Source organism: Emydura macquarii, unplaced genomic scaffold (genome assembly GCF_026122565.2).
Source record: "Emydura macquarii macquarii isolate MOO-44397 ecotype Brisbane River unplaced genomic scaffold, CSIRO-AGI_Emac_v2 contig_1253, whole genome shotgun sequence".
NCBI classification, from domain to species: Eukaryota; Metazoa; Chordata; order Testudines; family Chelidae; genus Emydura; species Emydura macquarii.
In genome coordinates, this window is record NW_027131390.1 from 24,675,836 (window position 1) to 24,689,424 (window position 13,589).

Here is a 13,589-nt window from a genome sequence, read left to right on the forward strand (position 1 = left end):
GTTCTGCTTTTTGAGTTGTAAAAGACTGATTTACCACTTCTGTGTAATTTCTTCCTAAAATTAAAAAAGTTGTCAAATCAATGCCTCCTCCAATTACGCTGAAGATGCCTCAGCGCTGATTCACTGTTTATCCTGTAAAATAGTAGGGTCCATTACATGACAAAATGTTAACTGGGACTGGATGAAATGTACGGAGCCACAGAACAGCAGCAGCAACAAAAGCCAGAGAATACACGAAGAAATGAAGACTTGTTGTAGGATATTGCAAGATCAGAATTTAGAAAACAGATCTTCACTGTGATGGTACTGTATTCTTTGATGCGTCAGCCTTTTTTAGGTTGGTTTTTGATGTTCACATTTGGTTGGAATGGAATAGTTGCAAGAACTGGGGATAGTTCTGTTCCAGCAACCTCTTGTTTACAACAGAAAGAGGATGCATCAAAAATGTTCCAAGTATTTTATGCAGTTGCACAATTCCAACTAGAGGGGGATGAAATATTTACAGTGAAATTATAATCTGAGTATGTTTGCATCTCATTGCAAATTTAAATTGTTCCTCTTTGTGTATAATGTGTTAGCTGCTTGTTTTAAGTGCTTGATGATAATATTGTAACACCATTTAACAATTAATATTTTGTTGTTGTGGTTGACATTTTATTTTTAAAAAGAGACAGATTCAAAAGACATTTTAAATCCCTTTGGACTGAATACATGATAGGACCTAAAACAACATGCAATGGTATACACTTTGAGAGCCTGACCCAACTGAACTCATGTGTCCCACGAGGTAATGCTGAGCACTTTCATTAGGCCATAGACCTGCCCCCACAAAATCCTGCTCTTTGTGTAAAAATAACAGTCTTAAAAGAGGCTGTTTACTGACATTTGGGGCAGAGTTCAACTGACAAAGTTGGTTCTTCTGCATTTTCACTTTATGAGCTAAAATAGTTTTTCTCTGAGTGCTTCTACTATTGTCTTAATCCTGAAAATAAGGATATTTTCAGTGAAACAGTCAGAGAATGTAGGTGAAGGACAAATATGGAGGGTTTGAGATTCAGCGGCATCTCTTTTTTGTTTTCCTGCATACTGAACTATCAGAGAATGCAAAGCCTATAGATCGGAGCAGGAGTTGAGAGGTATGGGTTCGATTCCTATCTTAGTTACTGTGTGATATTGGGCAAATCATAAAACTTCTCTGTGTGCCAATTTCCCATGTGTAAAATGGGGCTAATCAAAGGTACCCATGTCACAGGGATGTAGTGAGGTCTGTTTCACTGGTTGTAAAAATGCCATGAGTTCCATTGATGGACAGCACTAGAAAAGTACAAAGTATCATATTATTGCTTTAGCTCTTTGATCTTCCTTCTCTGATTTATTTATTTTCTGGTGAATTACACAGATAATCTCTCATTTTCCCTCAAACAGGAAGGCTAGGATTTTTTCATGTTAAGCAATCGCCTGCATTTTAACAGGCGTTTTAGAAAAGATGGCTCTGGCCTTTTTCATTGAGCCATTGTACTACAACAGCCTGCGACTGCCAGCAGTGAAAGAGTTAATCACAAAAAGTGTTTAACTCTAGCCAGAGATACCCAGCCAAGAGGTGGTGACAGCTAAGTCAAAGAACAAGTATAAATATTGAATATGGGGTAGAATCTGGCTCAAGCGCACCCTTCCTGAACTGCACTGCCAAGTAACTGCCACAAAGGGCTCCAGAACGATGACAACATCTTTAACCAGCTTCTACTTGTTTACTGAAAACATAATGTCCAGTCCTTGAATTTTGTGGCTGAGAGGGTAATTATGCAGCACTAGTTGTTGCTCCTGGAGCCTAGTTAAAGAATAAGGTGTGTGGACCCAGTTCCTCAGTTGGTGTAAACTAGCATATTTCCATTGACTTCAAAGGAACTATGCTACTTTTTACCATCTGAGAATCTGGCCTTGAAATTCTACCTCACAACTGCTAGGGTTTGCAATGTGTTGTTTTAGAGACTTTCTAGAAACTGCAGAGCTATTGGACTCCATTGCGCCTTTGTTGAGGGAGGCAAGTGATGATGGATTTCTTTGACAGTTCCAGTGAAATCTTCGGGTTGGCAGATTTTATCGAGAAAATCCCTGACCAACAGGTCCATTCAGTTTGCAAAACAAGGCACATGTGTCAGGTTGCCCTTGTTGACCATTGTGAGGATATTAGGTAACGTTTTAGCTGAGAGCTCATAAATATGCCAAGCTACACATTTATCTGAATGCAGAAGGATATAAGAAGTTAAATAAATACCACATGGTTATTAAAAGAAAATTAGTCAGAGGTTTAGCATCAGTTCTTCCCACAAAAACTCAGTATTATTTGTTGGAAGGATTTGCTGTGAGAAGTCAGAGGCTCATTCAAGCTCTGCCCTGCCATCTGCTCCTCAGATTGCTTCCACTGATAAGTGGTACGTTTCATTTGTTTAGTATTTCCAGAACTTTATTGGCATAGGCTGGCTAAAAAAACGCTAGTGACCAAAAGTTGCCACCATCTCAGGGCTGGGGGCTTTTTGGAGTCTCATCCCTTCTGACTGTACAGCTGTGCACATCACAGAAAGCACCATTATAACTGCCTTTACCTGAAGCCCTTGCTAACCTTTTGACTAGAGGTCAAGTACTGAATGGACATGGAAAATGATGTATTCTTTGAGCCCTACAGTTGGTCTCTCCAGCTCACTACTGAAGCAATTACATGGCAGGAGTATGTGATGAGAAGGGGGCCTGCTCCTTTAAGATCGGTATGGTCAACTGTGAATGCTTGCACGGAATTTTGAGGAAAGTTTATACTGATGTCTGGATCTTGCTGCTTGGCCTGTGAGCCTCTACATTTGCTCTATTTCTTGGTTAGACACTCTGATATAAATTGCTCTGTACTTGAAAAGTAAGCAAGTGTGTGTGGTTTTGATATGGCTGCATAGTGCCTTTAGTTTAACTGGCAATGGGAGTGAGGGGGACTCTCTGTAGCTCAGCTCATCCATATGCCTGCAGGGATATATATATACAGTCATTGACTTTAACCTCATCCTGGTGGCCTCAGGTTCTAGACACACAAGAGCCATAGTTACTAAAATTAGAATGTTCGGTCTGTGCCAGGGGCGAGGGTGAGAATTCAGAGGAAGTGAGATGCAGATGGCAGAGGAAGTGCCAGAAGGAAGATAAATGGCTCAGGACTTTACTAATGGGCTATGAAGCCGTCCACTTCAGTGTCACTTGCCTGAATTAGGCTCAGCTGAGCAGCAACTGAAATCTTTGATTACTCTCCAAATGGCCTATGTGAAATACGATAAACTACAATTTATTTTATGTTGCATTCTCCATAGACAGCTCCACAAAATGCTTTACAGAGAGAGTCATTCATAAGCAAAAGAGAAAAGGAAGGAGAAACTTGAGAAGAGGAAGGTGAGACTCAGCCCTGGTCTACACTTACCGGGCGATTCGGCGGCAGTCGACGGGAGTTACACAAGCTATGTAGAGTAGCTTGCGTAACTCCCGTCGACTGCTGTGCTTCCCTTCTGCGCGGCATCTTCACTGCACTGTGCCGACGGGAACCATGTTCCCGTCAATGCAGCACTATGCCACTTGAGGGGGCGGTTTACCAGTGTCGACTTCTGGATCATTTGAGCAGGTCTTCACTGATCGCTCAATCGATCCAGATAGGTCGATTTGACGGTGGTGACTTTGCCACCGTCAGTATAGACATACCCTCAATAAAACAAAGAAAACCAAAATGTGATACAAGCATAGGGACGTCCAGCTTTTTTAGACAGAGCTAGATTATCAGTTACCAGGCAAATTACACCTTAAACCCCTCCTCTAACTGTTAGCTGTCTCTCAGGATGGAATCACATGATCCTGTTACTGTTAGATGAGTCCTTAGCGTTACAGTCCCCTGTGTATCAACCCTAATTATCTCAGCAGGTCTGATTTATATCCCTTCAGTTCTATTTCCTCTGAGGCACTGGCAGTGATCATCAGTGACCAGACATCCTCCTTTAAAGCAAAGTATTATTTATTTAGAACAAAAGCATTTTGTAGAAAAACAGATCCTAAGACAATAAAACAGACTGTGTACATGTCTAGCTTACGGGGTATTTAACCATTTTCCCCATACGGACACTGGTAGGAGTAGCTCCCTATAGACTCTTCCGCAGAGCCTCTCTCTGAGACATGTCTGGCAGATGACCCAACTTCTTCTCCTGAGAAGGCTTTTTAACTGTTTAGTGTTCTTTTGATCTTCAGCCTACTCGTTTTGGTGAATGGAGGAAGGATCCTTTAAGCTAACAGCTAGCCCTATAGTCTTTCAAGTGTGTGTTGGGCGTCCTGATCTAGATCTATTGTGTTGCTTTCCTGCTAACTCTTCTCACAGCCCCCTGTTAAGTTAGATCAATACAGTCATACAGGAAATAACTCACCATAATTTTACAGTAAGTTTACCTCGCTGGCCAGGACAATATTCATATCATTATTATATATCAGTATTCATAGATAAATACGCAGTAGCTCCTCATCTGTCACACACATTATTAACTCTAATAGTATTTGTAGGTAAATACTCAGTAAAGGTTAATTAAATCCCATGCTTCTGGATATGAGTTGATTGCTGCAGGGATCAGGAAGAAATTTTTCTCTATGCACATCATTGCACAATGCCTATGTGATTTATATGTTTTCCACCTAAAGCGAGGTATTAGCTATAGGCCACCAGGGAAAGGGTGTTGCTTGTCTGCTCTGTTTTACTTAAATACATTTTTTTAAAAACAACTTTCCAAGAGAACTCAACAAACTCAAAACCTTATTTTAAAAGCGGAGTATTTGTCCGGACTTTACTCTTGACCCTCTACTCAGCATGATACAGGCAGATGAGACATTACGTAACCCATGTACAAAGTACTGCTCAAGAACTATACATTGCCTTATATTGTTAGCATACTTACTAAGGTTAGATTATGATTATATTGCACAGAATAGTACCAATGAGACTATTTGTGGAGAAAGGTGCTTCTAAACGTTAGAAAAGGGTATCAGAATCTGGCCTTAAATGTGTTACATTTTTAAGAGGAGATAGAATAGCCGCTTATACCAACTGTTCCATCATGTGTGTAAAAAATAGAATACAGAGGAGCAGATGAGAATTTTACATTGGTGGCTTTGCTCTTCAACTACAGTAGATAGCTTGTCATCCTAGTTTTGCAGAAAATATGCAATCAGTGAAAATGGCTAATGAATATCATACACAAACAGCCGAGTGCCTCTTTAAAGCCATCATACCTAAAATAATCCATCGATCAGCAGTGCATATTCATATGCAAAATGTAATAAATGTGTGAAAGAGTTTTCAATTTAAAGTTATTTATTTATTTATTATTGCAGTATGAGAAATTAAGTTGCATATTCTTAAAAATAAATGAGAGATCTCAGAAAAAGAAAAAAGAAAAAAAAAAACCCAAAAAAACCAAGAGGAGGCCACCAACCTTAAAGCTACATTTTTTTTGCCATATTTTCTTAGTGCCTGGTAGTGAAGCTAATGTGCAGTGCATATGATAAGAAGCTGCCGTGTAGCATGCCATCATTGCTACCTAAAAGCAAATGAAACTGGCATAAATAATTGTGCTGTAGAAAGCCTTTCTGTTGCACCTTGCCTATCACTGACAATTTACATATCTTAGGAAAACCTTTGTCAGCTTCTGTCATTTCTGCACTATTATGTGCCTTTCTGGATAATTACCAGTTAATGTGAAAAAGCAGATGGAAAAAACCTTGAAATTTCTGATAGAGAATCCTCAAACCTCTCCCCTTATCTGTGCACAGCAGCTTCCTGATTTCAAAAGAAGTTTGAAAACCTTTGTTAAAAATGTCCCTGATTCCCAGTTTGAATGAACCAAATGACATTCAGTTAAAATTATTCAGCTTTTTCCACAATTAAATTCCATTATCGTGAACTGTCAAAGTAAAATGGAAGGTCTCTTAACTAATGTGTTGGTTGTTTGGTTGTATTTTTTGTGGTGCATTTTGTATAAAGCTGTGTGAAGTGGAAGGAGGATAAACAATAACTGTAATTTTGCAACAATGAGTAGGGCATTTTTAGACCTTTCATTATGGGAATGTGTGTGGTGCATTTTTTGTTTTTGTTTTTTTTCCTGAAACCCCCCCCCCACCCCCACTGAGACTGACTGGATATTTCACCAAACTTAAGGAGTGGTGAGTAGTGACAGTTTGGTTTTTAGTCCAGTAAATGATTTGTTTATGCAGGCTCCACATATCGTGAATGTTAGGTATTGGACAACCTCAAGTGATTTTCCTCTTCTTTTAATGAAGAAGCCACAACAGCAGTGCACTGAAAAGATTTCTTTTCAAGATTTTATTAAAATAGGCAGTCAAATCGTTGCACTGATTTTTCCCCACTTTGCTGCATTGTTTGAAATTAAGAATTGCCTATAATGAGGGGTGCATTGTTGGTTTGCTTATGTGTAGTATGGAGTAAATCAGAATAACTTTAAGAACAATTAATTCTGATATTGTGCCCAAGGGGGATATTTGTTTCCACCTAAATGCTGTGCAGGTCACACAGATCTGACCAGAGCTGCTGACTTTTTCTGATCCAGTTTGGGTGTTGTGACTGAGAGTTTTCATATAGAAGGGGAGTTAACTTTTTGAACACTACTGGTAAAGGGATTTGGACACACCGCTTCTTTGTGAAACACACTGTTTAACAGAACTGGTAGTCTCAGGTTTAGCTCTCACTCTTAAAAGCATTCCCTCACTCAAAGGCTGTCAGCAATAAGCGTTGCCATCAGAAAATTACATGCGCAATGAAATTGTGGATTCCACAGTTTGCGCATTGCTCAACAATTTTCTCTGTGCTCTGAAATGTTCTTGCTTTGGCAGGTCTATTGTTTAAATGTGTGTTTGAGTAGTTGCCAAACTGTCCCTCACATCTAATGCTCATGGAACTCCACCCCCTATAAGGTAGCACTTCCTAAAGTGCCCAATCATTTCAAAGGAGGCAGGGCAGCTGTGGGGTATTGGTCTTGCGAGACTGTACAGGTAGAAAACAAGCACAGAGGTTATGTAAAGGAAAGCGAGCAGGAGAATAGTGATGAAGAGACAGAAAGAGCACAAGAGAGAGAGAGAGAATAGCAGGGAGGGAGAAGATAAATAACTGAGTGGGTGGGAACTTTTTTGCACAGGGACCATTCCTTATTTGTCTATGTATAGCAACATGCACACTAGTCACAATACATCAATATATTATAATACACAAATAGTGCTAAATGTTTATACAGGGCAGGTACATTCTGATCTCATACCAATTTAACTGTATTGGAGTTACATCTGATTGTGGCCCTGATTCATAAAAGAAAAGCAATTAAGCATGTTCTTAAATGAAGTCCATCTCTATTCAAGACAGTGCTTAAGCACTTGCTTACATCCTATTAAGGAGACTTTCATGAATCGCAGCCAAAATTGGTTGATTGGGGGAAAACCTCTTCTTGAACAGCTCACTGGATTAGAAAACAAGTATTCATTTGGCTTGTCCATTCACAAAGATTCTAAAGACCAGATCTGTAGAGGTAAAGCTACTGTACGAGTGCTTGTATATAATAACTCTAGAACATCTATTTACTTTGAGCATTATAAGGAGTGAGGGAGAGTTAGTGAGGATCATTATAATGAAGCACAAAGTAGTCTGATATCTGATGTTGTATTACAGAACTTTATAATCAAAGGCCATATATTTACATGATTACCATGCTGGTTTAGACTGGCGTTTCCGTTCCTGATTGGCCTTTAGAATCTGCATCCCGATAGAATGACTTTTCAGTTACTGATTAAAATCAAAAGCTTTTATCTTGGAGAAAGTTTGTTCTTCAAAGTGAAGGAGATAAAAACAAATTGCCGTTGCAAACAGCAATGAAGAGCAGATGAATACCAATATGAAGAAAAGGTTTTAATTTCATTATTTTCAATGGGCTCTGTAATTTGATTTAAGTTATTTGCACTTGTAGCTGGTTTTGTATCCTTTAAAGTCCGATGTTTTATATCAAACATCCAGTAAAATTAAATCAAACTATTTTATTGTCTTAAGCTTCTTTTGAAACCTCTTGAAGGTCTAAAGCTGATTTAAAAAAAAAGAGTTGAATCCATATTAAAAGCTACCTTCATGCAGGTTATTTATAATAAGACCACAGTTATCAAGGGCTCTTTTTATTTGTATCTGGAATTTCTGGAATTGCTGACATTGTGAACGTACTTTTTTTCAAAGCAGATCTGGTTTCAGTCTTTTGAAATCTGTATATTACATTTTAATCCATCAATCAACCAGTCAATAAAGTAGACCAGGACTTCCTGTTTGTAAGTACTTTGTAAATGTACATATGATGAGATAGGCCTATGTATGTCATTGTTTACATGAGAAGGGCTGCAATTCATCTTCGTTCACTGAAAAGTATTGGAAGATGTATAGCTCATGTTCATGATCTGGATATAAATATTGTGTTGGTATTGTAACAACAAGATGAGATGGCTGATCGCATAATGCAAAATATCAATATATTACTGTATGTTTTGGAGATGTTGATCATAATTCCAGAGTTCAGGGTGAGCTGAGTTTTCCATTTAAAGCAAGGATTAAATTTCTTTGTTATGTAGCATAATATAGCGTTACAAGTTACTGGGTCAGCACATCATTGGCTTCCCCCTCACAATCTATCAGACCCTTCAGAGGAACACTCAAGACTATCAGTGAATTATGTAGGTAGAGATAAACTGCACTGGTTCTGCAAACCATTGGTACCTCTGAAAGTTAGAGCTGGGCCCAAGGCACACAACCTGGTTCTGAATCCAGATTCAAACTTCCCAAAGATTTATAGGTGTTTGGATTTGGGCTTTTGTGTTGAGTTCAGATCTGTTGAATGGAGCTGTTGGTGCCGTGGCTGACATCCCAGCTGTTGTCATATGCAGAAGTTATGGCCTGAAAGTTCTGCTCATGGAAACTGGTAGATGCCTATTAAACACGCACATGCCATCTATACAAGGGGAAATTTCCCCCGCACCAAAAACAAACAAAACACCCCTCAGTAGGTTAAAAAGACACAATTCTGCACCAAATTATTTACACATTTAATTTTACATACTGAAGCACTTCAGTAAATCTTTAGATTGAATTATGAGCTGACTCCATTGACTTCCATGAGGTTATCCCTGGCTGATCCCAATTTGAGGTCAGAATCAGGCTCTTTGTCTCATTTTCCTCTGTGCTTTCATCAAGGGATTTCAGCCCATCACCAGAAGATTTCTGGTGCCTAATTTATGCAGTGTCAAGTTTGGTGCCTGTCATCATCTCCTACTGCAGGTTACTTGATAAATTCAGCTATTTTTAAAAAAAATTAAATGTTGTTTGTTTGTGTACATTTGGGGTCCAATTCCCATTTAGGCCTGTTTATATCACTGGAGGCAGTGTAATGGGGCCTTAAACTGGGTAAAAATGTATTTACTGTCAGTTTAAGACCAGTTTACCATGTCAGAACAGTACAAAGGGGCGTTAGTGTAAATGAGAATCAGGCCCTTTCTTTTTTTTTCCCTCTTTCCAACTTCTAATTTTTTCCCTTTTCTCCTAGACTGTCCTTTGTGCTTGCTCTGCTCAGCAGTCTGCTATTATCATCCTGCCATTCAAATACTCCTAAGGGTTGCTTACATTAGCATGACTTTATTTTGAAGCTGTTTGTTTGTTTGTTAAGACTTTGGTTGATTAGCTCTTACCTTGAACCATGACTTGCAGAGTAAAGCTGATGCTTATCTGCTTATCTCTTAGGGCTTCTAGTCCCCTAAACACACCTTTAACATTTTGTTTTCACCCACATTTTGCCCTTTCATTTTTCATGCCAGCACATTCAGTGTATGGTGAAAACTGACCTCTTCAAATTTTCATTTTGTATGAGCTATGTATATCCCCATATTTCCCCGTAGCACAGAGCGGGCCCGCCAGCAAACATCACCTCTAATCTCAAATGTCTGTTACATGGGTTTGTACTAATTGTCTTACTGTCAATTTGCCATCTCGAGCCCAGCTTCTGCTTGGTGCCTATATGGTAATTCAGCCCCATTTCTGTTATCAGGTTTTGATCATATTATTTACATTCTTCTTAGCTGGCGTTCTGAATGATGTCTGAAAACCAAAATGGAGAGGGAAAGCAGTTTGTAACATGTTGCATATTGGCTGAGTTCTCCATTAAAGCAGGGCCCCATCCATTCAGAACACTTTTCCTCCAGTTTAATCACTGAAAAGTACTGAATTCATATACAATCAGTGGTCAGGAGATTAGATTATTAGAGCTACAGGATAAATTATGCTTGATCATTCTAGGAGGAGGGGGAGCTGAGTAAGAAAGGGAGATAATCATGTTTGTTCCTTTAAGGAAGATTTTCACCTTGTCTTAGGGCTTGTCCACACAATAGCATTGCAGCGGTGTTGCGGTAGTTTTAGTGAAAACGCTAGCTGCGCCGATGGGAGACACCCTTCCATTGGCATAGGTGCTCCACCTCCTCAAGAGGGGGTAGCTATGTTGATGGGAGAAGCCCGCCCATTGACATAGCACTATCAACACCAGGGTTAAGCCAGCACAACTACATTGCTCCAGGGTGTGGATTTTCCACACCGTGTGCAATGAAGTTATAGCGGCACAAGTTGATAGTATAGACCAAACCTCTCTCTGTTCTGGACTTGAAGTCTGTCCTGAAGGCTCATGATAGAAGTTGCCACATACATTATCTATTGCTTCATGCTCCCCCATGACATCAGCTCACAAATTTTCTATGTAGCTGCAGGCCCATACACTTGATGGCAGTGAGTATAAGTGCCGAGTGTTTTCCTGAATATTCCAGTACTGTGTGTCTGAACTGGGGTGGCATCAATTAAAATCCTCTTCTCTGAGCGCTTCTGAGCTGCTCATCTACTCAACCTGACCTTGGAGCCAGGCACTGCTGAAGTGGCGAGTGGGCTGTGTTATAAGGAGAGGATGGGAAAAAAAGCAGATAAATTTAGATCAGGACTTTCAGAAGGGTAGCCTTCCTTTTGTCAGTGCAATTTGCCTCTTCAGAATATGCATCTGGATTTTTACACCTGCAGTTCAACAGGTCAGAGCTGCATATACCCCAGTTTGCACCGACAGTTCATTTTGCAGGTGCAAGAATGAAGATGCAAATTTTGCAGGTGCCAGAAAGAAGGCTTTTGAAAAATGACCATAGTCTTTGTAACACATACAAAGCTAGCCATAAAAACTGGGATGATGTTACTAAATTGGGCACTGGCAGACAGAAACCTCTCTTGTATTAATTAAAAGAGTGTTAGAGGTGTTAGGGATGTTAAAAAAAAAAAAAAGGCTCAGAGTATTCTACTTCTGGGAGAGAGAGAAATTTTCCTGTTGTTACTGTGAATGTTGCTGACACAAGCTCTATTATTTTAACTGGCTGTGTATCCCCATTTGCAGTATAAAATTTGATGAGATTTATCTCAAACTATCATTAATAATAATGTTTTGAATCTGAATCAGAGCCCAACTCCTGTGCAGAATAATTGGGCCACAGAGTCTGAAAGGATAGAGTTAATTACTACTGAACATAGACATTATTGACTGACTTTTTTCCTTTTAAACACTGATGTTTTAAATCATAAACAAAGGTTTATCAAAATAGTCTTCATTCACATGAATACCAAAAGGTCCATTGCCAGACTTATCGGCTGTTTTAAATACCGTCCCAGAATTCATACAATATGGCACTACAATAGCAGAATTAATGCAGTTGATTGGCTTCCTTCTTACAAACTTGTATTAGAGTCTTCTGCTTCCCAGGCGTGATTCTCTTTGCCTGTCTTACATTCATTTACAGCTCCAATCAAAATGGGCTCAGCCACTGACATGATTCTTTGACTCAGTAATATGGACTAAGTTTCTCTAAGACATTTCACCCCGTACGGACCTATGTATTCTGCTTACTGAACCATACCCCCAATGCCCCCACTGTACACTGAAATGCTCCCTCATGCCCATATATGTCTCTCTCTGTAACCCTTAAGCCCAACATCACCACGCCCCATCCGGGATACTGCAGCCCACCCCACCCCATCACTGCCCTCCCCAGGCAGCCATTCCCACCCCCACGCATGGACTCACTCGCCGCGGAAGAAGACGGGACTGACCTGCCAGTCGACCATAAGGAACACTGGACTAATGAGAGTCATTTCACCCCACATGGACCTATATATTCTCTTTCCTGCTGGATCCTGCCCCCAATGACTTTACTATGCATTGCATTGAAATGTGCCCTCATGCCCACATATGTATCTCCTATCGCCTCTCCCCCGACCTCCACTCACACCCCCACACAGGGACTCACTCGCCCTCCCTAGCAAACGCCTCCCAGGGACCCCCCCTCGCGGTGGCATGCCACTGTACCCCCAGACCTCCACCCCCACACATGGACCACTTGCCTTCCCTGACAAGTATCCCCCAGGAACCCTCCCTCCTCAACCTCCCAGTGCCCCCCTCCACCATGGATAGCGTCCCCCAACCCACATATCCCCCCGTACGCCACTGTACTCCCCAGACCTCCACCCCCACGCATGGACTCACTCGCCTTCCCTGGCAATGCCCCCCAGAGACGCTCCCTCCACGCTGGATAGCGTTCCCCCCCACACCCTCCTGCAACCCTCAAGCCGCACACCCCCAGCCCCTCCCACGGGCCACAGCTCATCCTCGATCAGCCCCCATTCCCCCCCCCCCCACTGCGTGTCATCCCCGGATGCTGTATTACTGTGCTTTTTGAACCTTGAATATTGCTTTATTGTTTTGTGCTTAAACATTTCCTAATAAAACGTTTTAATCAATTATTCCACCAACTTCTCTTGGTGAAAGAGACAAGCCTTGGAGTTATCCAGAGCACAGCTTTTCTTCGGGTGTGGGAAAGGTACTCAGAGTGTCACAGCTAAATGCAAGGTGGAACAGATTATTTAGCATAAGTAGTTAACACATATTGTAAGGGACCATTTAAGGTGAAGTGGCCTGTTAACACCCCTGTAGCCAGAGGAGAAAAAGTGGTTTCACCCACACGGTTGTTATGGGGGCATTTAGTGCACTGGATGAGGTACACTGTGTGTTTTGATAGGCATGGTAGGACCTATGGATCTTGAAATGTGTGTTGTGGGGGGTGTTGATCATTGTAGTAGTGGAGATGTGTCTTCTGGTTTTGCATCTGTTGTTATGGCAGGGCCTAGTGCCACTTTAAGTTGGTGGGTCCTGGTCTGTGGGGAGCTTGCTTTTGACAAGCTTGGTGAGGATGGGGCATTGTTTGAAGGCCAGAAGAGGGGTTTGGGAAAGAATTAGTTCAGGATGTGGTCCCCGTCGAGTATAGGTTGAAACTATTTAATGATACCCTGTATGGGTTCCCCTGTGAGGTGAGCAACTAAGATGCTGTTGGAAAGTTGTTTTTTTTCTGTATTGAAGCAGGTTTTCTTGGGGTATCTGGGAGGCCTGTTCCCTGATGTGATCTACTTTTCTGGTGGACTGTCC